The sequence below is a fragment of the Scyliorhinus torazame genome, chromosome 11 (genome assembly GCF_047496885.1).
Source record: "Scyliorhinus torazame isolate Kashiwa2021f chromosome 11, sScyTor2.1, whole genome shotgun sequence".
Taxonomy (NCBI): domain Eukaryota; kingdom Metazoa; phylum Chordata; class Chondrichthyes; order Carcharhiniformes; family Scyliorhinidae; genus Scyliorhinus; species Scyliorhinus torazame.
Window position 1 is genome coordinate 76,705,194 of NC_092717.1, and position 24,931 is coordinate 76,730,124.

Consider the following 24,931-nt stretch of genomic DNA (forward strand, 5'->3'; position numbering starts at 1 on the left):
CAACGGGCCCCAGTGCAGCATCACAAAAATCTTGGAGTGCACTCGCTTGTGTTTTTAGCCTTTATCCACAATTTACTGGGTCAGAGTTACTCTGTAGGATGGCGAACACCTTCGCCAGCCACAATCTACCTCCCCTTTAAAGATGTAGATTATCTTTAAGTTCTGCTGACCAGTAACAATGGGCATGATTTACCGGCCTCGCCGCAACCGACTTGGTGATGCAACGAGGCCGTTGAATCTTGCGAGAGACCTCTCGTGAGATTCGCAATGCTCGAACTCTTGCAAGACGTTGCAATCTGGATCTCACTGGGCGAGATCCAGATGAGCATATTTAAATGAGTCATTAGGCTCATTTGGATATATCTACACCAGATTCTCCTGGTGCCCTAGACCTAATGGCCGCACTTGGGAGATCTTGCCAGGGCGCCGTTTAGCCCTGGTCCACACGAATGGACCAGGTGTAACTGCACCTGGGAATCTCCAAGGGAATCTTGAGGACCCCGGAAGAGGTAGGTTGGGTGTAGTGGGGACTGGAGGTCCGGAGACCCCGGTGGATTCACTGAGGAGGGTCAGCCTTTAAAAATGGCACCCTGATCTGTGAATCGCCTTCCTGCAATGGTGAGCTGAGCTCGTCTGTGCAGGAAATGGTGACAGTGCGGCTTCGACTGGACATTTCCGCCGAGGCGCAGAAAAAGGGCAAATTGCCATTGAATAGCGGGGTCTTTCTTGGCGCTGCGGGTGCCGAAAAGCACCCTGTTGAACGCCCTGAAACGGGACTCTGTTTTTGTCCTGTTGAATCGCGCCAATATTCACCTCCTGTTGATTCATGCAGCCAGTGAACAGCACAGTTAGCACTCGCTCAAAGCAACAATTATTCTAGTGAGCAGACAGCACAAAGTTGGAGCACTGTCTGAATTGCATTTACAGAGGTGGATCAATCACATATCACAAATCCTGTGCCCATTTTTGCGGCTATCCTATATAGCCCCAAAAGTTTAAGGATCATTAAACTGGATTCCTTACTAGGGGCAAGTGCTACACAATTAAATATTTGATACAAATTCCAACATTTTAATTTTTTTTGTTCTTGGGATGTGGAGGTTTCCAGGCAGGCCTGAATTCATTGCCCATCCCTAATTTCCCTTGGTCAGATAAGTAGTGCGGAGATGTCTTCTTCAAACACTGCAGTCCATGAGTGCAATGCTGTGAGGGTGGGAGTTCCAGGATTTTGACCAGGCAACATTGAAGGAACAGTGGTATAATTTCAGGTTAGTGTGGTGTATGACTTGGAGAGGAACATGCGGGTGGTGATGTTCTCATTTGTTTGGTGCCCACATCCTTTTAGGTGGTAAAAGATTGTGGGTTTGGAAGGTGCTAGCAAATGAGCCTTGACAAGTTACTGCAGCACATCTTTTAGATGGTGCAACCTGCTGCCACGATGCCAATGCTGGAGAGAGTGAATGTTTAAGGTGGTGAACGGGGTGCCAATGAAATGGGTTTCTTTGTCCTGGATGGTGTTGAGCTTCTTGAGTGTTGGAGCTGAGCCAATTGAAATGTTAATGTTACTTCTTTAACATGTTTCTAAGTTTCAAGCTTGTAAATATTACCTCAATTAATTGAAATATTGAATGCATTCTTACATTTTTAATTTTTGATGTTTGTTTATAGTAAGTATGTGTACAATTTCTTGAATCTGCTGGGACATTACTCATGTTAAATTAAAGGATAGGAATTGTAGAAGTGTGACAGTGGAGTAGGAACACCAGGAAAGAAATTACCACCATACAGAAAGCACAATCTGTTTACCTGCTCACTTGAACTAGGGACAGTGAACAATCCCTGTGCCAGAATAGGTAGGTCCATAACATACCTGATATTGAGCCTCAGACAGACCTCAACTACACCAGACTGTCGAGCTACCAATGTCCGTTGGGTATCCTTAGGCAGCTCACCAGCAAATAAGATTTTACTCTCTATTATTGTTGGTTTTGGCCGGGTATGGGGCAGTCGTGGTCCTGGACTTGCAGCTAGGGGTGGAGGTGATGCTGTTAGTAAACTCCATCTTTTCCTCAACATTAGGCTAACTATTTAGAAGGTAGTCTCTAAATGCTTCTCTACATGGAACTACTTTCCATGCTCTATTATCATGTGACCTTACATCACTGATGATGTAGATTATATATCTGCATATTTACCATTAATCTTTTATACTATGTCTGCCTCTGTATTATTTACATTATCCGACACCTCCGCACAAAAGTCTCTGCCTTCATCTTTGGTTCACAGAGGTAGGTGTTGTGTTGGTTTCATCTATCTCCCCAACCATGTTAATATCTTTCTCTGAGGTTAGGTATAGGATTCAGGTTCTCTCTGATCTCTCTTGAACTCTGTTGAGTAGCTTATGAATCTTCAGAGGCTATTGGTTCTCACTTCAGATTGTCTTCCTGATCAGATGGATAAATAGTCCATTCAGTTGATGGTATTCTTATTGATATGAATGCATTTTTATTTGTTCTCTCGATCCCATTCTCTATTTCAGCTAGATAAGATCTCAGACTTATGTCTTTTCTAGCACTTGGCTATCTCTATTCTGGTTTCTATTCCAGACAAGTTCACCTGGTTGGAGTTTGCGTAAATAATGCACTCTCTGGTGGTTGTTTAATTATTTGTCTGATTTGCATGATATTCATCATCCTTCCCCCTTCCTCTCTCAATGTCAGAGATTTTTAGCCATGGTACAAGTGTATGTAGAAGAACAGGACTTTGTGAGCGTAATCTTCTTCCCCTCAGGACTTCTGACAGAGCTAATCCATTCTATAGTGATGTGAAATGACAGCTCAACAGTGCTAAATTGAGATAATTCTTCTTCTTCAACATAGCTTTGACCGGCCTTATTCTTTGCTTAGCCTCACCATTCTGTTGTGGGTGCCTGATTGAACTAGTTGTGGGGACAAATCCACGGCCTTCGGTAAATTTCTTGAATCCTTCACTCTCAAACTGTGGACCATTGTCTGAAGTTTGGTTTAGCACAGTGGACTAAATAGCTGGCTTGTAATGCAGAACAAGGCCAGCAGCGCGGGTTCAATTCCCGTACCGGCGTCAGAATGTGGCGACTAGGGGTTTTTCACAGTAACTTTATTGAAGCCTACTTGTGACAATAAATGATTATTATTATTATTCGTATTATTATTATTAAGTGACAAGATCTGGAATGCCATTTGTGGCAGAATATTTAATTTAGCGAATTGAAGACTGCTTCTGAGATTGTTCCATGAAGATGTTTAACATGAATCGATTTGGACTAATCGTCAACAGCAATGAGGCATGTCTTCCCCTTTGGCTCGAATAAGTCCATTCCAAGATGTTCCCAGGTCTGAATAGAAAGGATGCTTTCATCAAAGGCTCCTTCTGTTCTTGGTGACGGATTACACAGGTAATGTAGCTCAAAATCATATCCTCTCATGATTGTGAGCTTGCTGGCTATCAAACTGAATTTGGTGCCACAGCATGATGCATTGTAATGCTAGGTACCCTTGCTTTATTCTTTGAAGGATTTCAAGTCTGATGACTCTTGGTATGGCAGGTCCCTCATCGTAGATTAATAAGGCATGCACAGTACTGAAGTGTCTGCATTGATTGAAGTACCGCTTTAAGATGATATTGTTAGGAACATATTCTGGCCATCCATTTTTGCAGTTTTCTCTGATTTTTGCACATTCTTCATCTATTTTCTGTGCTTGACATCTTTTGTCCAACATCTGTGTGGTTGCTTGTACACTTTTTTTTCTGAGTGAGCTTTGTGACTGTACCTCTTGAGCAAGATTTCTGTCCTCCTGTTTAGGCTCCCCAACAGTAATGTGTGACAATGCATCTGCTGCTGTTTGCCTTGTATGTATTCATCTTGTTCCATCACCCGCCGTTCCAAGAAAATCTTCTGTCTGGTTTGCTCAATGTCTTCCAATTCATCTCCTTTAAAGCGAACTTGTAAATCTGTGCCAGCTTTCCGGCTTAGCTGTGAGCATTCTCGATTGTGAGTCACATACGAGGTTTCTTTCATTTATTTTCTGTATTCAAGGAGCTACGCAGTCAACTGTCCTTTGACTTTCAGCTAATTGCCTCCTGGATCATTGAGTCTTATGGCTGTTGGCTGGAATATCTCTGCTTTTAACCACTTTTCCAAATCTAATGAAATTGAAACTGCTGCTCCAGTCTCTAACTTGAAGTTGGTTTTATCTCCATTGACCATAATATCTACACTCCAATAGTTTCCATTTGATCCTGTGACTTCTTCCAGAGATGGTTCTTTCTCTTCTTCAATTTCTTAATGTATTTAATTTCTTGCATGTGTTGGATTTCCTGACTGATGCATGCTATTTGCTGTTATGTTCTTTAATTGTTTGAGTGAAAGCTGTTTGCTGTGAAAAATTGATTTAAAATGACCTCTCGAATTGCATGAATGGGTCTCCACATTTTTGGTTTAGCAGGGCAATCTTCGCCCTGATGCAGCCATTCCCTGTCACAATGAGAACATTGAATAATGGTTACTGCGCCCTCTTCTTTTTTTCCTCTGTTTGGGGCTAGGTGTGCTGCAATATTTTTGTGCTATGAACGGGACTATATCAGTCTGTTTTCTCCACGATATTTCTTTTTTGCTTTGAATAAAACTTTTTTTTTGCATTCTCTCTTCTGTCTGTCTCACTCCCTGTACTGCTTTCAATAGGGGCTAGTCTTCCCTATTGCAAAAATCAGAGAGTGCCCCTTCTAAGCCTTCCATGATAATGTGATCCATAATTAATCAATATTTTACGGCTCTGTATTCACAATTTTCTGCAATCGATAAAGCTCATTAATAAAGGAACCTACGCTCTCTCCCAGTAAGCCTATTAAACAATGTTCATTCGGTTATGGCATTTTGTGAAGATTAAAATATGTATCGAAGGCTTTAATAACTTCTTCTTATGATGCTATGTGTTCATTTAAGTCTTGTCTGGCCATGACATTCTTTGCACTGCTGCCTATGGCGTATAGTAAGGTATTGACCTGCTCCCGATGCTGTTCTGTACCTGGTGAATCTGCAATGCCAGTTCTGACACCTCTTAGCTTGATCTGGGCCTTCCATGTGGTCGAAGCACCATGGTTCAAAATAGGACTTTTTCCATCTCTTCCATTTATTGTTGCTTCTTCTTGAGTGCGGTTGAAGATTCTCCCAAGCTATTATTGTCATGCAGTTGGTTCCCTTATGCTCCTTCCAGTTGCAGGACTCTTCACTGCTTGCTCCTCTTGTCATTTTTAACTGTTACCACCATCTGTTGGCTTTGGTCTGCTATTTTGAGGTCCTGGACTTAGTGATAGGACTGGAGCAGATACATTAGTAAACTCTGTCTTTTATTGAACATTATACTAGCCATTTACAAGGAAGTCTCTTCATGATGCTCTATATAGAATTATGTCTCTCCACATTCTATTATCAGCTTCGTGATGTAGATTGTAGGCAGGATTTTCCAGTCGTTCCCATTGGCGGGATCTTCCAGTCTGTTGATGGCGACCCCCATGGGCTCCCCAGGGGGAACAATGTTGGAAATGGTGGGACTGGAAGGCCGTGCCGACAGTGGTGGCACCGGAAGATCCCACCACCGGCCAATGGCAAATCGCCTCTGCAAAACATGCCGCGGAAACAGGTGGGTGTGGGGAGGAGGATGAAATCCCACCCTATAACCATGTATATTTACATATTCAACATTAACCCTTTGCACTCTAAAATCTTGGCTCACTGTATTGCCAACAGTGGCTGTCAGGTAGCTCCTGGAAGGAGGTGGAGTGAGCAAGAGGCGGGAAAAGCAATCGGCATGGAAGTAGTTAGAGGGTGAGGGAACAATGTGATTGGGAGAGTGACAACATGATCAGGAAGAAGCCAAGCAGTGGCTGATTCTGCAGTTGCTATCGAGGTCCGCGTTTGCTCTGCTGAACATCTTATGGGGTGAGTGCAATGCCCTGGGGCAACTGGCTGCCTCCTCACACTTCATCCACCTCTTTTCTGCTGATCTGTTTCAGCAGGCTTGGGTAACCCAAGCATCCCTTCAACAATTTCAGCACCCAACTTTGATCAGCTGTGAATTAGCTTTTAAACAACACGTATTGACTTCAGTCAGGAGGAGGTGTGTGATTCCTGTCCCACCCTCCCCCTGTGCTGGTGATCATGGCTGGCACCTGGAACAGCATCCTGCAACTGGCATAGCAGCAGGCACCAATATTTTGGGGGGCTGATATTTCCCAGCTTCCACTACCTCTGTTCCCATCATCAAGGAGGTGGAGTGGCCCTGAAAATTCAGCCAGGGTCTCTCCCAAAGTTACAGGGCAGCCTCCATTGGAATTACTTACAAATGTAATATATTGAGAAGGTACCCCAAGGTATTGAGAACTGAACACATAACTCAGGGTCTGGTAATATTCAGGAAAGGAATAGTGAGTAATCGAGTAGGTGAATGAATAGGGCTTTGGCTAGACAATAAGGTCAGTGTTCTGTGACACAGCAATGAAATGTGGTGTTGGGGTATGGAAGTATAATATTCACAGGAGTCCCAAGAAAGCTTAGGGCGCAATTTCACGGGAAAAGAATAGAATCTTGTTTGAACGCATTTAGTGTGGTGTTTCTCGGCGCATGCAGTGTTGAAAACGACTCCGCTATCATACGGGACACTGTTTCTGTTTTTGGCCTTGGAGAGGAAAGCCCTGATGAGGCCAGACTTACCTTGCTTCCTGTAGGTCCAGGAAGAGATCAGGGCCCACTTTTAAATGCCGCCCGGATCTCTCCACTCCCTTCAGACTCCCCACTGCGGCCTTCAGACCCCCCATGAAATTGGGCCCTAAGCTTTCTTGGGACTCCTGTGAATATTGTACTTCCATACCCCATCACCACATTTCATTGCTGTGTCACAGTAACACAATTACCCACTATGTAGCCTCAGCTTACCTGTTAGGGAGTCCTTGAGCCCCTTTCACCCCACCTCATAAGGGCAGGACAGCTTCAGATCTGGTCCCTGGCACATGGGCACCTTGGCACTGCCAGCCTGCCAACTTGGCACAGCCAGCCTGGCACCCTGGCAGCCTGGCAGTGCACCCAGGCACCCTAGCAGTGCCAGAGTGCCTGAGTGACACTGGCAAAGTGACAGGCTGGCAGTGCCAAGGTGTACGGGTAGTCGGGCTCTGGGCAGAGTGATATCCTGGCACCCTAGTATACCACTCTGCCCCGGGGACCTTCGGTGACTTGGTTGATCCCCCAGGTGCCGTTATGCCTGGTCCACGTTTGTGTGATCCAGTGCAAAATGGCGCCATGGTGAGGTCTCCCAGGTGCAGGTGATTGTTCCCAGGCCTTGGAAGCATCAGTGCCAAAATATTTAAATGAAATGAAATGAAAAAATGAAAATTGCTTATTGTCACGAGTAGGCTTCAATGAAGTTACTGTGAAAAGCCCCTAGTCGCCACATTCCGGCGCCTGTTCGGGGAGGCTGGTACGGAAATTGAACCGTGCTGCTGGCCTGCCTTGGTCTGCTTTAAAAGCCAGCGATTTAGTCCAGTGAGCTAAACCAGCCCAACTGGTCACTTAAATATGTAAATCTGGATCTTGCCCAGTGAGGACGAGATCCAGATCGTGATGTCTCATGTGATTTCGTTGGATCTCATGAGGCGTTCTGAGCATCCCAAATTGCGCGAGATTTAATGGCCTTGTCGGGTGCAACAAGGCCGTTTGATTGCGCTCTTAAACTAGGCAAGGCCGCAAAATGGCGGGCAGTACATCCAGTTCTCAGCCAGTTCCAATCCTGACAGACTTTTATCTGCTCATCAATGAGCCCTGCTGTTAATAATCATTTTTATTAGTGTCACAAGTAGACTTACATTAACACTGCAATGAAGTTACTGTGAAAAGCCCCTAGTCGTCACACTCAGACGCCTGTTTGGGTACACGGAGGGAGAATTCAGAAAGTCCAATTCACGTTTTTGTGGGAGGAAACCGGAGCGCCCAGAGGAAACCCAACCAGACATGGGGAGAACGTGCAGACTTCGCACAGACAGTGACCTAAGCTGGGAATCGAACGTGCGTCCCTGCCGCTGTGAAGCAACAGTGCTAACCACTGTGCTACCGTGCCACCCTCAGACCCTCAGCGGGGGAGCTCATATTACATGAGTCCCACGGGGAGATCAATCCCCATGGGTCTAGCGGGGGATATTACAGGAAGCATGTTGGGGGAATATAGGAGAAGTGTTGGAGACTGTCAGAAAACACCCTGGGCGTGATTCTCCACTCCCACGCCAGTTGGGAGAATCGCCTGGGCCGCCAAAATTTCCGGGGACGCCGGTCCGACGCCCTCCCGCAATTCTCCCAAGAGGCGGGAACGGCCCAGTCGAGTTTCACGGGCCGCAGGTCGGAGAATCGCTGGAGATACCGAAAATGGCAATTCTCCGCTATTCTGAGGCCCGGATGGGCCGAGCGGCCAGGCCAAAGCGGCAGGTTCCCCCCGGCGCCGTCCACACCTGGTCAGTCGTGGGCGGTTGTGAACACTGGGGGGGGCGGCCTGTGGGGGGCGAGGGGGGATCCTGCAACGGGCTTCACCTGGAATGTGGGGTGGCCCGCGATCAGTGCCCACCGATCGTTGGGCCGTCCTCTCTGAAGGAGGACCTCCTTCCTTCTGTGGCCCCGCAAGATCTGTCCCCCATCTTCTTGCGGGGCGGACTTAGAGAGGACGGCAACCACGCATGCACGGGTTGGCGCCGGCCAACCTGCGCATGCGCGGATGACGTCCGTTATGCGGCACCGGCCGCGTCATCTATGCGGCGCCGCTTTTACGCGGGCGACAAGGCCTGGCGCGTGTAGATGACGCGGCCCCGATACTGGCCCATTGTCAGGTCCTGAATCGGTCGGGACCGGGGCCGTTCCGCGCCGTCGTGAACCTCGACGGCATTCACGACGGCGCGGCCACTTCGGCGTGGGAGTGGAGAATCCCGCCCCCTGGCTCTGATGGCACTTGAAGAGAATGTTTTGTAAAGAGGACAGAGGTCCCAGAGTTTGTGAACATTCTGCCAATGTCAGTAAGTGGGGTAGTGGTTAAATAATTTTTTTTCCAGGTGCGGATATGTTAGGGTCTGTTAGATATGGGATGTACGGTAGAAGACCTGGGTCTGAAAGCACTATATGTGCAGATGTGGGTGGAGAGAAAGTAGGGTGAGGTTGATTCATAGGATCATAGATTCCCGACAGTGCAGAAAGAGGCCATTCGACTCATCAAGTTTGCACCGACCCTCCGAAAGAGCACTCCACACATATCCACTGCACTGTCCACCATGCCCTATCCCCGTAACCCCATAACTTAACCTGCACATCCCTGCACACTAAGGGGCAATTTATCACAGCCAATCCACCTATAACCTGCACATGTTTGGATTGTAGGAGGAAACCGAAGCACCAGAGGAAATCCACGAAGACAAGGGGAGAAAGTGCAAACTCCACACAGTCACCCAAAGCTGGAATTGAACCTGGGCCCCTTGGAGCTGTGAGGCAGCAGTGCTCACCACTGTGCCACCATACTGCGTGTTCTAGATACTGGGTAGGTCATGCCAGTCAAGGGTGTCTCAGCAAGGAGTGGAGGGGTTCCAGGAACGATGAGGGACCCGGAGTATCTGGGAATACTGATGAGTGGGTGGAGTTACAGAAATCTGGAAACATAGGGAGGGGCAGGAACCTGAAGAGATGAGTTTGGAGAATGGGCCATCACCATTCCTAATCTTCCCAAAATCCTTATTTTGATCTCAGGCCATAAGTATTCATACTGGTCTGAAGTTTTTTATAAAGTCTATTTTGTGTTCATATTGTATTTGTCAACTATGTGTGCATATAGATTTGGCAGATACTGTATAGGAAAATGAAAAGCCTTGTGATCCGTGGGCCAAGATGTATTTCACTTGGTTTGTTCAAAGTGAAACTGGCTGAACTATTTGATCAAGCTGAGGATTATTTAATAAATTATGGGCCAGATACAGTTGTAGCAGTTGTTGCTTGAATTCCAAATAATGGACAAATTGCCATTTTCATCTAATCATCAGGAAACTAGTGAAGAAGAGTGCTCGCCTATTCTCGAACTTGCCTGTTCACTGAGAATAATGGATTTACTTTCAAAGGAATTTAAAGTGAATCTTTGTCTCCAACAGCTCTGGTGATGTGGATGGCTGCTAGAGATCAACTCAGTGTATTTTGGGACCATCCATTCTTCCTGTACTGCTTCAGCATGAAGAACATTGTTGAAAGGATGAGAGATAGCTTCTCTTATTTTATCCCAAGAATCTGTTCTATTTAAGGCACTTTAAGAAAATACATTTTACTGAGCTCTAGTCCATGGTTTAAGAGCCATCAAATACACTTATTGTCCTGTGCTGTACTTCCCCAAATACTCCTCCTTCTTCCTTATCTTCTTTCATTCCTCTCCAATCTTCCTTCGCTTCCTCTACATCCCTGTGCCCCTACCCTGCTCTTTCAGCAGTCCCAATCTCTGGCCCTCTTGGCCTCTCTCTGCCATCTCTTGTTGATAATGTTTGTCACTTTTGTGTGGCTATATGTGATAATCATGAAGCTTTCATATGCATTTTACCCATTGAGTAAATCACCATTATTTGTTGATCAAGCTGCTAGCACATATGCAAGGACAAAGAGCAAGATATTCCCACTCGCAATCTGGGGTGACACAGAAAGTATTGGTGTAAATTTTGGGGAAATACAAATTTTGTTGTCTGACTTGAAAACAAAATCTCACACTTCCACTCAACCTTTATTGGAGTTTCGAAGAATGACATGCAAACTTATTGAGATATATAGGAATCTCAGGGGGCTTACCAAGATAGCAGCTGAGAGAATGTTTCCTCTTGTGAGACAGTCTAGGACCAGAGGGCATAATCTTAGAGTTAGGGGTCGGCCATTTAAGACAGAGATGAGGAGGAATTTCTTCTCTCAGGTGGTAGCTGGTTTAGCTCAGTGGGCTAGACAAGGCTAGCAGCACTGATTCAATTCCCGTACCGGCTGAGAATTCTGAATTCTCCCTCTGTTTACCGAACAGGCGCCGGAATGTGGTGACAAGGGACTTTTCACAGTAACTTCATTGCAGTGTTGATGTAAGTCTACTTGTGACAATAAAAAGATTATTATATAGTGAACTTGTGGAATCCTTTGCCGCAGAGACCTGTAGAGACTAGATCATTAAGGATGTTCAAGGTTGATATAGACAGATTTTTAATGAGTAAGGGAATCAAGAGTCATGGAGATAGGGTGGGAAAGTGGAGTTGAGGATTATATCAGATCAGTCAAGATATCATTGAATGACAGAGAATGACAGACGGCCTACTTCTGCTCCTATGTCTTATGGTCTTTATGCGCTGGTGATAGAGCCCTTGGCCATTGCACTGAGGTGCTCGGATAAGTAGAAAGGGATAGTGAAGGCGGCCGGGGAGGGGGGTGGAGCATAGGGTGTCTTTGTATGCCGATGATTTGTTGTTGTACATCTCCAAACCGGGTTCTTTGGTGGGGGATATAATGGAACTACAGAGCAGATTCAGAGATTTTTCAGGTTGTGAGCTAAATCTGGAAAAGAGTGAATGTTTTCTGGTGTCTCCTCCAGGAGCAGAAACTGGTTTGGTGGGTTGCCATTTCAGGTGGCAACTACCCACTTTATGTATTTGGGAGGGCAGGTTGCTCAAGATTGGGCCTGGCTCGATAAATTGAATTTCATAGCCTGATGGGTTGGGTCAAGGAGGATTTGCGGAGATGGGGCAGGCTTACCCTATCATTGGCAGGCCGGGTGCAGGCAATAAAGATGAACATCTTGCCAGGGTTTCTGTTTTTATTTCAGTGCCGACCGGTCTTTCTGTCGAAAATGTTTTTTATGGGGGTGGAGCGGTTGAATTAGTCGTTTGTTTGGGCAGGTAAGGTAGCGAGGATTCGGAAGTCAGTGCTTCAGAGAGGGTGGCAATCAGTGAGCCTGGCCCTTCCAAACCTGTTGTATGATTATTGGCGGCGAACGCTGAGAAGGTGCGGGTTTGGGGTAGGGAGCCGGAGGCTTTATGGGTGAAGATGGAGGCAGGCTCTTGCAGGGATTCAGGATTGCGGGTGATGGCTCCTGCTCACACCAGGGAAATATTTGGGGAGTCCGCTGGTGGTGGCCATGTTGAAGGTATGGAGGCAATTTCAGCAGCACTTTAAGTCAGAGGTGGGTCAATGCTGATGTCGCTCTGAGGGAATCTGAGGTTTCACAGATTGGAGGAGTGGGGAATGATGGGAATGAAGGACTTAATTTTAGTAGAGTGCTTTGTGACTTTGGAGGAGTTGCTGGAAAGGTTTGGAATTCTGGGGGTCAGGCCTTTAGGTATATGCAGGTGCAGGATTTTGCGAAGAAGGTTTTCCTGACATTTCTGGTGGCGCCGCCCTCCTCGTTGTTGGAGCGGGTGTTGTCAGTGATGGGGCTAGAAGAAGGGGGCATCATCTCAGTGATTTATGGGAGGATGTTGGAAGTGGATGGGTGTCACTGGAGAGGATCAAGGCAAGTGTTAGGAGGAGCTAGGGATAGTGCTGGAGGAGGGATTGTGATGTGAGATGCTGCGGCGGATGAATACCTCAACTTCGTGCACGCGGTTGGGGTTGATACAACTAAAGGTGGTACATAGGGTGTTTGATGAAGTCGAGGATGAGCCGGTTGCTTGAGGGGGTGGATGAAATTTGTGAGTGGTGTGGGAGGGGTCCTGCTAACCATGTACTTAATTGGAGAAATTGGAGAACTTTTGGAAGTTGGAGAAACTTTGGAGGTTGTTTTTCATCACCATGTCGCGATCTTGTACGTCGATTTGGAGCCCAGTCCCCTGGCGGCCATATTTGGGGTGTCAGACTTGCAGGAGCTGCAGATGGGTGTGGGGCAGATGTTTTAGCCTTCACCTCGCTGATTGCTCATGGGCGGGTCCTGGTGGAGCGGAGGTCAGTCCCTCCTCCCTGTGCCTCAAGAATGGCTGGGGGACTTGATGGAGAAGATTAAGTTCATTTTGAGGCGGTTGAGTGAGGGATTCCACAAAAGATGGGATTTGTTTTATATTACACTTTAAAGAGTTGGTTACTGTCAGCTGCTGGGGGGAGGGGGAGGTGAGGGGGGGGGGGGGCGGAGAGTGGAAGTGGACCTTTTGTTTTGTGTTATTGTGGTATTGGAGAGTGGGGATGGTCAGGGATTTTTGTTGTTTTGCGTTGTTGTGTTGTATGTTTAAAATGTTAAAAACCGAATAAAAATATATTTTTCAAATAGCTCTCTTGGGTATTGACAAATAGCTTCACCATGGACAAACACTTTCTGTTTTGTTATTTGAACTGACAGTTTTCTTTGAATGCAACAGTACAGAGCTGTGCTGACAGGAAAGATCTCACCGGTAATGCAAGGTGGCATTTATAGCATTCTTACAGAATTAATAGCACCTGACTGTCACTGTCATTTCATTACCCACTAAGTAGCAATTTTCAGATCAGTAAAATTGTGAATACTGAACAGTACGTGAATAATAATTTATTGTGTCAAGTCTCCAAATAAATGTTACAGTCGGCGCAGTCACTGTCGTCAAATATCTGTGATTGGGGTCCAGTTGTGCATAGTTTGTGACTATAAGAATCTTCAAGACAATTTAGCAGTCAGTGATGTGTGAAAAATCTTAGGTGGCAGAAATAATCTTCCTGGAGTCATTAAAGTTTCAGGAATAAGAGGCGTTTAATGCAGCTTCAAGTAAGCTAATGTAATGTGTATTTTTACTCTCACTTCAGAGTCAGGGTGAATGGGCTAAAAATTGGTTTGGCCTAAACTTTGAGTTGCAGAGCGTTGCCATTCATGACCTGTCTGCACCAATTCTGGCAGAAGTAGCCTTTGGTGTGACCGTCTCGTTTAACTGCTGGTAGTGTTGGGCTAAGTTGCTCCTAGATTGCCGGCTGCCTCTGCAATCAGCAGGGGGCCAAGCATCATTGTGCTGAGAGTAGCATCTGATTCTGGCCTCAGAGGCATTCTGTTCCTCTTGAAGAGAATCCGCAAAGAATAGAAAGAAACAGAAACAAAACTGGTGGGTGACCAGAAGACCCACGAATCTTGAGCCCTATGAGGAGGTCTGGCTGATGTCGCAATCTGTCGAGTCTACATACATCCAGTGGACACTCACTGTGTGTACGCTAATGCCCTCACTAAAATGGTGTCCAACATGACAAGCATTGGGTGTACAAATGCATGCTGTGGACAACATGTTAGAGGCAAAATGGCAATGATAGTGCCCATAAATTGGAGCCAGGTTTCACAGCCAAGGAATTGGAAATGTAGGCTTTGATGTGTTGGGTGTTCTGGATCCGTGGAACACATACAGGCCACCAACACTTAAAATAGTGCAACACTATTTTATTAAGTTAGAAACTGTTGAACATACTTTCACTGTGGGTTAACACGATGTTATATTAAACAAAAGACCTATGCCTGTCCGAACCAGTCTATGCACTCAGCACATGGTGAGGACCTGTGCTGGAAGCTGTAAGCTCTGTCCTTGTAGGAAGCTGCATCCCGAATGAGCGGGAACTCTGATGCCCCCTGTCTATATAGTGAGTGTGCTCTAACTGGTGATTGGCTGCGGTGTTGTGTGTGTTGATTGGTCTTGCTGTGTGTCCATCACTGTGAGTGTATCTGCACCATGATATACAGGTGTATATCATGACATCCCCCCTTTTATAAAATAATGTATGTGTGTGGTAATAAATAATGTATGGTGAGAATGTTTCTAACATATTTACAGGACTACGTACATGAGAACTAAACTATTTACCTGAGAAGGTGCCTGGCGCAGGACAAAAGCAGTTGCAGACCAGCCCAACGATCAGGGAACAGCTCCAGTATTGGAGAAATCGAACCAAGCGAGGACGCTCCGAAAAGAGATAGAAGGCATACATCGAATGAGCAAGGTCGATGTCAGTGAGGTAGAGAAAAAGAATGTAGAATTAAGGAGGAAGTTAGTAGCAAAGGATGGAGAGGTGGATGATGCCAAGTGGGCACACCAGTCTTGTCTGGCGCACTTAAGCAGCTTCCAATCCCAGTACGAAAAGGTCACGTACTGTGCAGTCCTGGTACGAGAGGAAACCGAGAAGCAGGTAGAGGCATTGCAAGGGCAGTGTAGCGACCTGAAGGCAGCGTTAAGAGCACTCCATGCTGCCACCACGGAGCAAAGGCAAAGCTCATTAGACCACGCAAAGTGCCGGAAGCAGATTGCAGAACTGCAATCTCTGCTTTCAGTTCAAAAAGGATTCCAGGAAACTTTTGGATCACAGCTGAGGAAGACGGCCCTGATTGGGAAGAATTGAGTGAGACAGCGCAGAGATATGTTCAGGGAACATGTGCGCAGGGAAAGACCCAGAAGAGAAAAGCGCCCCAACCTCCCACAGAGCAGATAGTTCAGGCTCCAATGAACCCAGTCACCACCCACTGCACAGCCACATCGGACGACACGGAATTTCTGTACACCACCCCCTTAACAGTGACCCAATTATGGGACATGTGCGATAAAATCAAACCGTTCCTCCCCACCTCAGACCCCCACCACTTCTTTGCCAGAGTAAAACAACAGGCGACCATGTATGGCCTGGCTGAGCGAGAGCAAGTAAAGCTCACAGTTTTGAGTTTAGACCCTTCGGTCGTAGCAGCCCTTCCCGACCCACAGAATGTAGGAGGAGGCACCCTTGCAGAAATGCATACTGCGATCCTAGACGCGATCGGCCTCAATAAATGTAGACAAAACAAAACCGAGCACCCCACAGCGTTTGCTGGACGCCTTTGGATCCATTTCGCAGCAGTTTTCGGAGACTTAGACTGCACCCATTTGTCCCCAGACAACATGGCCAAATGGACCCGCTCCCCCAGTTGGGTCTGTGACACCCTTTGGGATAGGTCCGGCCGACCAGTAGTTGCAGCAAAGATTCGGGGACAGCCCATCGAATTTCTCTGGGACACAGGAGGGTCCCGCACCACAATCAATTCCTCCACCATGTTTCAAAAGGACACGTGGCCCACTACAGCCAACATCACCCTCAGCGGCTTTACAGGCCACTCACAACAGGGACACATCACAGCCCCTGTACCCATTCAAATTGGCAACATCACCACCAAGCACCCCATAGATTTAGTCGATCTACCCCACACAGCAGAACACATTTTAGGCATAGATTTTATGAATTCCCACAATCTGTCCTTGCATCCAGTCAATCAGTGTGTCTGGAAAATGGCAAAATCTGCAAGAGCTCCCGCAACGCTCACCATAGGAGAATATGCCAACAAGACTAGCGCAGTCGGCGAATTTTGGTTTGACCAGACCACAATTAGCACAGACAAGCAGGTTAGGGCAGTTCTGCAGAAGCACAGGACAGCATTCGCGACCCACAAACACGACTGTGGCCGGATGATTGGTTCCGTTCAAATCACAGGACCTGGCCCTAGACCCCAAAAGCAATACGGATTTCCCCAAGAGGCAGAGGGAGAAATCGCAAAAGTGATCGACAGCTTATTAGAGCAGGGCGTACTCAGATCAGTAGCCTCCACTAATAATGCCTCGATTTGGCCAGTGAGAAAGCCCGATGGATCATGGCGACTGACCATCAATTACCGGGAACTCAACAAAGTCACCCCGCAGCAGCCCCCACGGTAGCCACAAGTCCCGAGACCATGCTCAAACAGGGACTCAACTCACGATATTTTATGGTTTTGGACGTCAGTAATGGATTCTGGTCCATTCCATTGGCAAAAGCGTGCCAATACAAGCTTGCCTTCACTTTTAAAAATCAGCAGTACACGTGGACATGCCTTCCACAAGGATTCCACAACTCCCCCTCCATTTTCCACCGACAGCTGGCAAATTGATTATCGAGGTCTTCTCGGCCGAATGTCTGGTCCAGTATGTGGACGACCTATTACTGCAGACAGACAAGGCAGAGCACATCGAGCTTCTGGCCGAACTCCTGGAACTCGTACAGAAAATTGGCTGTAAAGTCAACTCCAAAAAGACCCAGATTTTGGAAAACATGGTGATATATTGGGGTACAATTATCACACATGGTGAACGTGAGATCGAGCATAAACGTATTGACTCGATTGCCAAATTGCCCCTTCCCCAGAATGTTTCAGCCCTCTGGTCGTTGTTAGGACTGGTTGGCTACTGCCGAAACCACATTGACGGTTTCGCCAGCAAGGCAGCGCCCCTCTCAGACCTCCTAAAGAAAGGAGCCTCCTGGGAATGGCTTCCGCAGCATACGGATGCTGTAGACTCTTTGAAAGGAGCACTCATAGCAGCCCCCGCAATACAAGTTCCAGACCCGCTTTCCCCCTGTGCGATAGAGGTAACAAGCACAGACCGCACCCTTTCGGCCGTGCTCCTCCAGGAACGGCACGAACAGTTAAGGCCCGTGGCTTACGCCTCCAGAGTTTTAGATGCTGTGGAGCAGGGATTTTCAGCCTGTGAAAGGCACCTGCTCGCAGTTTTCTGGGCAGTTCAGTATTTTTCTTACATAACCGGACTAAACCCAGTCACAATCCTGACGGAACACCCTCCCCACCCAACATTTACTGGACGGACGACTTAAGGACGGTACAGTCAGTCAAATAAGAGCGGCTAGATGCATTCTTCTTTTGCAGGGACGGGACATCACCGTTAAAAGGACCAAGACCCACACTTTCTTAGCCGATAACCTTCAGTACCCGGCCACCCCCCACGAATGTGAAATCATCTCACCGCACCACAACACAGGCCCCTTAATTGCGAAAACACCCCCCAGAAAGATAGGCAGTTCACCCCAGAGCCCCAAACACACAGGCACGTGCGAACCCATAAGAATATATGTGGATGGATCTTCCACAATATTAGAAGGGAAGCGCATAACAGGATGCGGCATTTATGTCGAGGACGCACAGGGACGCGCCCTAGAAGAAATAGCAATAAAACTTCCATGACACTTCGGCGCACAGGTGGCAGAACTAGCAGCTGTGGCGTACACTGTAGAACACCCAGATTCCTTCCCCAGCCCAGCAGACATATACTCGGACAGCCTCTATGTCTGCAACAGCCTTACAGAATTCCTACACCTGTGGAAAGCAAGAGGATTTGCTTCTGCAGATGGAAAACCCCTTCCCTCAGCCCCATTGCTCCATCATATTTTAGAAAAGGCACAGAACAGAACCTTTGATACAGTTAAAGTTCGAAGTCACCACCATTCCTCCCCCCCCCAATGAAACGTAAAAGCCGGACGGACTGGCAAAAGCAGGTTCCAGGCACGGATATTTCTGGACACCCCCCGAAAACGCACCAGTGAATGCAGTTCAGGTATTGCAGACGAATATCGAGGATTTAGGCAGGCCCAGAAGCAGGATAGCAATCTCAGTGAGATTTTGAAAGGAAAATTTATGGCACCTTACGATAGATTTAAAAATGCACTGACCACACATGACGGTGTGGTGTTAAAAGACACCCTTTTTGTGGTTCCTGAACAGGACAGGAATCAACTTATTTGTTTATTCCATGACAGTCATGGACACCAGGGAATTGATCCCACTACAGCCCACCACAGGCAGCTCTGTTGGTGGCCAAGTTTAAAAGAAAATGTAATGCACTACGTTGAGAATTGCCTTATCTGTGCCCAGAACAATCCGGACAGATATGCCAAGAAAGCTCAGCTTAGTCACACTCGCCCCGTTAATGGCCCCTGGACTAACCTCCAGATTGATTTTATACGACCATTGCCCCCTTGCAGGAATGGTTATAAGTATGTACTCGTTGTGATAGACACGTTTACAAAATGGGTAGAGGCATTCCCATCCAGAACGAACACGGCAAAGACCACAGCCAAGATCTTAACCCACCACATCTTTACGGGATGGGGACACCCCCGCAGCATTGAATCCGACCAATGTTCCCATTTTATGGGACGTGTCATGAAGAAAGTCCTCACAATATTTGGCATTACCCAAAAATTCCATATCGCATACCATCCCCAGTCAAGTGGTATCGTGGAGCCCATGAATCGGACCCTAAAATCCACCCTCAGAAAAATGGTCCAATAAAACAACACCACTTGGGATTCAGTCCTCCCTTTTGCGCTGATGTTTTTGCGAAATACGGTTTCAACATCTACAGGTTACAGCACGCCCTCATGACCGGACGCCCCATGAAAGGCACAGAATTTTTATTGGGATTAGATTTGACCAGCCCCGAAGTGACGGCCCTCACACATGAGAAAGCAGTAGAACAACTGGTAGAGAATGTTAAAACGGCTCAGCTAGCAGCCGCGGTATGATTAGGCACACAAAAGAAACAGAGCAAGGCCTGTTTCGATAAGACAGTACATGCGACTGAGTTCAGTGTAGGACAGCAAGTCATGCTCTCCATATACAACCCCAGCACATTCCTGTCACCTAAATATTCGGGTCCATACTCCATTGCGGACAAAGTAAGCCCCTTCGTGTACAAAATAAAGTTCCCCAATGGAAAGACTGCGTGGTTCCATATTAACCAGCTTAAGGCATATGGACCACAGTCGAACCATACACATCACGTCATGCTCGACGCAGCAGACCACACCGCGCCCATAGCCAACGTATCCCTACCCTCCCCCAACACGCCCACCACATCCACGGACTCGCCCTCGACTCCACCCCCAAACTATACACTCCGCCCCGGAACGCCCACAGACCGCAGCAGCAGTGACAGCATCTGTGGCACAGACAATAGCCACAGCACGCCACCCTACTATCCCCATACATCAGGGTCCACAACCAGCGAATCTCAGCACGATTCGAGTGATCCCTTCATGATCACTTTCCTAAACAAACCCCACCACCGACCTACAATGACGACCCCGACTCCATTCCAACAGAATTGGACACATCCTTTTGGCACCGGGACAATTCATTCAGACTCGTCCGGAATGACGAGATGGATCCCAAATCACACCATGAGCCCTATCCGCCCTTATACATTCGAGAGTTTGGCATTTGGGAGAAGATGACGACTTTGAGTCTGACTCCCGAACCCCTTTGCGACCCTGTTCGCAACTGATAACTGAGGTGTCCAGATGAAGTTTTAAAAAGGAACCGCTTGGGAGGAAACGGTGTCCTTTCTGATGGAACTGATGAATGTGATATAAAATAGTTACTTTAGAGATATTAGTTACTGTAATGTAGAGATAGGCCAGTCTCATTCTGGTGAGTTCACAGACAAAGGATTTCAGACCGCATGGCAAAGCAAGGAGGAGGTGTGTCCACCAAAGGAGGAGAAAAGGATGCTGGGTAATAGGGGCCAGAGGAAGGGATTGGAAGTGAGCCAATCAGAATGTATGACCAGGTCAGGAGGGGTATAGGATGACCTATGGGAATCGTGTATGTGAAACATGATACCATTTGAATTGATTTGCAGAGATCCCTTTGTCTCTTTGTTCATTCGCTTTCCGGGGTGTAGGAGACTGGATGAGTCTTATGCCTCTGTGAAATGAATCAAGCTTGCAAGCCAAATAAAATAACTAATGCTGTACTTGCAAATCCATCTCGACTTTTATTGAGGCCAGACTGACGGGTAAAGAAATTTGTATTCTGTCAGAACCTGCAGCATGTCTAATGTTGTTTGTAGTGGTATTGTTAAATGTTGTTTCTCAGATCGAAAAAAAAATTCATGGCCCCACGCTACCACCCTTCTGACGCTCACTGGCAGTCAGAGAAATTAGTTTGTCCCGGACGCTAGTTCAGAGGAACTAGTTTGTCCACAGAGACTTGTTAATGTCCCAGACGCCAGTTCAGAGGAACTCGTCTGTCGACAGAAACACAGACCCCCGTTCATAACTGCCCTTCTGGTTTAATGGTAGAACCTTTACGGTAACCTCCCACGATGACTACATTTTTGCCTGTCGGTTGCTCAGACAGTGGAGAAACGGAATTGGGACCCGCCCTGCCTGATAACCCTCCTTCTGGTCAGCTACGCTCGGGTAGAGCACACACGGCATTGGTCGCCGTCCTACCCAGGGATTTCATCCAAATCTTACCCGTCGCTGCCCATACGCACCTGATTTCGGCAATTTTCGTTCAAAAAGTTTCGTTTTGTTTTCAGGCGATCCTTAGGTTGCCAACCCTATGCTATTTACATCCTCAAACATTTGGGTGGTAAATTGCACAGCCTACGAGACGGCTTGCACTGTTTCAGTATTTTTAAGTGTGACTTGTCCTGAATATTCGGTTAAAAAAAAATGAGGGAGTCACACATGGTGACAAATTCTAAAGGGAGAATTGGCACTGAAGGACAGACATACTAACAGACGACATATTAAACCAAGATCGTAACAGACACTATGCTTGATCCCACAGAACCCCAGAAGCTCCAGGACAAGCGACGAAACGAAGAGAAGAGAAAGAAGAAGAACCATGAGGACATCCTCCGTGTTGCTCATCACCCTAATGAACATTTGGTTGTGCGCAAACGCGAACCCCCTGACCCCAACCCCCCCCCCCCCCCCAGCAGCCATTGATGATTCACTTCCTCATAGCACCCAGAGCCCAGTCACAAGCGACACCACACCATCTTGGTGTGACAGGTTTATAACCTGGTACTCCCTGTCCTACTTAATAGAATCCCCACTAGTATTGGCGATACTCTGCTGCATTGTGCAGACTATTCATCTGAGGAAATGGAGAAGGAGAGCCTACCGCGCTCGCACCCTGGTATATAGGATAAGATCCCCTATTTTCGGTTATGACCAGAACCCTGACCCCCGCGATCTATAATAAAGAACATTCGTTTGCGTTTTTGTGAATAAAGAAATGCGTTTCATGAGCGATTGTACAATCCTGAGCTTGACTGCCAAGCCAGGACAAATGTGAATAATGCTGCCATGATTTTGTGTGTATTGTTTAGGAAGTTAATATGATCGAATGTTTGAGTGAGTGTAGTTTATTTCTTGCATAGTTATGGTCAGTGTAGAGGCCATAGAAGAGTGCTCGCCGGGTCAGGGAATGAAGACAACGCAGTTATGTGATCCTTCACGCTTCGCGTTAGGATCACAAGGAGGGAGTGTAGCCACCTGAGTTGGCCACTTCCCGACTTAAAATGGAGAACCGCAAAGGCTGAAGGGAAATTCAGCCAACACAGGCAAAAACTAGCAGGTGCAGGTTTACTGCGTATTAGACGCTGCAGAAACCCAGATAGCATTGATACAAGCAGCCATCTGCATAGTAATGTAGCAGCCATCTACATAGTAATGAGCGATCCCCGGGAACAATCAAAACATTTTGAGGTAAACAAGACCAAGCCAGACTCCTCGGCGCCAGCAGGAGCCAAAACAAAAGAGGTTAACGGACATTTAAAGACCGCCCAACGATCAGGGAACAGCTCCAGTATTGGAGAAATCGAACTAAGCGATTAGAACGAAGTCCAATCACTTGAAACCAGGTATGGGGTCCGCCCCGAAGGGTGGGAAACCCTGGGGACTATAAAGTAAATCCCCCAAGTTCAAATCGTCCTTCGTGACAGGGTCACTCAGCAACGCAAAGCAACCCCTGAGTGTGAAGTCCGGCGGCCTCCAAGAAAGTAAGTCTCAAGTCAACGCTCGCTATGAGATAGGCGCTCCTAGCTACCAGTCCATCGCAGCTTTTGAATCCCGCAGACTCAGAACCCGAACAAAAGGCCATTTGTTCCCCTGACCTGGTGGGCCAGTCCGAAGCTAGTTATAGAAATAGCCTAGAAAGTAGAGTTTATGCATGAGTAGCGATTTACTGTGTATAATAAATGTGTATTGATTTGAATCTTACTAATTGGTGTGTTGAGTTCTTGATCATTACTTGAACTTGAAGCTCGTGGCGGTATCATAAAGGTACCTGGCGACTCTAGAGCAAAGGTTATAAAACAGAGCCAATTGAACCAACCAAAAGTTGGCAACAGTGGCCCTCGTGTAGTTGTTCCAGGACAAGTTGGCGCATGCTATGCGGGATGACAATGCGGTCCAGTTTTCGAAGAACCCCGTCTTCTACCGCCAGATCATCTCTGATATTATAGAACTGAGGGCATTGGCCCTTGAGCCACCCGTCTGTTTGGTGGCGCATGACACGCTGCAGCAAGGGGTCAGCCGCCTTCTCGCGGCGAATTTGGACGAGGCGTTCATCCATGGCAGGTAGATTGGAGGCCGCGAATACCACATGGGCGTCAACCTGGCAGACAAATCCCGCTGGGTCACATGGAGTGTTGACTGACCTGGAGAGAGCGTCAGCAATGATGAGGTCTTTGCCTGGGGTGTATATCAGCTGGAAGTCATATCGCCGGAGCTTGAGAAGAATTTGCTGGAGGCGAGGCGTCATATCGTTCAAGTCTTTCTGTATTATATTGACCAGCGGGCGATGGTCGTTCTCGACGGTGAATTGAGGAAGTCCGTAGACATAATCGTGAAACTTAACCACACCGGTCAGAAGGCCCAGGCACTTCTTTTCTATCTTCGCGTAGCGCTGCTCCGTGGGGGTCATCGCACGTGATGCATATGCAACGTGGGCCCATGATGAGGCCTCATCACGTTGAAGGAGCACTGCCCCAATGCCGGATTGACTGGCATCGGTCAAAATTTTGTTCTCCTTTGCTGGATCAAAGAAAGCTCAGACAGGGGCCGTGGTCAGTTTTGCTTTGAGTTCTCTCCATTCGTGCTCGTGGGCAGGGAGCCATTGGAAGTCTGTCGTCTTCCTGACCAGGTTCCTGAGAGCCGTGATATGAAAGGCGAGGTTCGGGATAAATTTCCCTAAAAAATTGACCATGCCCAGAAATCGGAGGACCGCCTTCTTGTCCTCTGGTGTTTTCATAGCTGTGATGGCAGCTACCTTGTCCGCATCCAGCTGCACACCCAATTGGGAGATGTGGTCCCTGAGGAACTTGAGTTCCGTCTGACCAAAAGAGCATTTGGCCCTGTTGAGGCGGAGGCCATGCTCATGTATACGTCTGAATACGCGCTGGAGGCGACTAACATGCTCCTGCGGGGTAGTGGACCAAATGATTATGTCATCGACATAGACACGAACACCTTCAATGCCTTCCATCATTTGTCCCATAATCCCGTGGAACACTTCTGATGCAGATATGATCCCGAATGGCATCCTGTTGTACCAATATCTGCCAAAGGGGGTATTAAATGTGCAAAGTTTCCTGCTGGATTTATCGAGCTGGATTTGCCAGAATCCTTTTGAGGCGTTGAGTTTGGTGAAGAGCTTGGTGCGAGCCATCTCACATATGAGCTCATCGCGCTTGGAAATTGGATAATGCTCCCTCATGATATTGCGATTTAGATCCTTTGGATCAAAGCAAATTCTCAATTCGCCGGAAGGCTTTTTTACACATACCATGGAACTGACCCAGTCGGTTGGTTCCGTGACTTTGGAAATCACACCTTGGTTCTGGAGGTCCTGCAGCTGCTGCTTGAGGCGGTCCTTAAGAGGTGCTGGGACCCTACGCAGTGCGTGCACCACAGGCGTGGCATTCGGTTTTAATAAAATCTTGTAGGTGTACGGGAGCATGCCCATGCCCTCGAAGACTTTGTGGTACTCGTTGATAATGGCATTGAGCTGCGCCCTGAAGTCGGTGTCCTGAAAGGCAGACGCGTCAGCAGGAGAGAGAGAGTGAACTCTCTGAACTAGGTTCAACAGCTTGCATGCCTGCGCGCCAAGAAAATGAAAATCGCTTATTGTCACGAGTAGGCTTCAATGAAGTTACTGTGAAAAGCTCCTAGTCGCCACATTCCGGCGCCGGTTCGGGGAGGCTGGTATGGGAATTGAACAGTGCTGCTGGCCTGCCTTGGTCAGCTTTAAAAGCCAGCGATTTAGCCCAGTGAGCTAAACCAGCT

The 24,931-nt window shown here is 47.4% G+C and overlaps 1 long non-coding RNA gene across 1 annotated transcript in view; it reads left to right on the forward strand.

Annotated features, from left to right (window-relative positions):
- The window catches only part of LOC140385996 (uncharacterized), a 70,771-nt gene extending 49,227 nt beyond the window's left edge, over positions 1-21,544 (forward strand). Inside the window, exon 4 of the long non-coding RNA XR_011933517.1 lies at positions 21,426-21,544. This is a non-coding gene — a long non-coding RNA (uncharacterized lncRNA). The remainder of the gene's footprint in view (positions 1-21,425) is intronic.
- Positions 21,545-24,931: the final 3,387 nt, after the last annotated feature.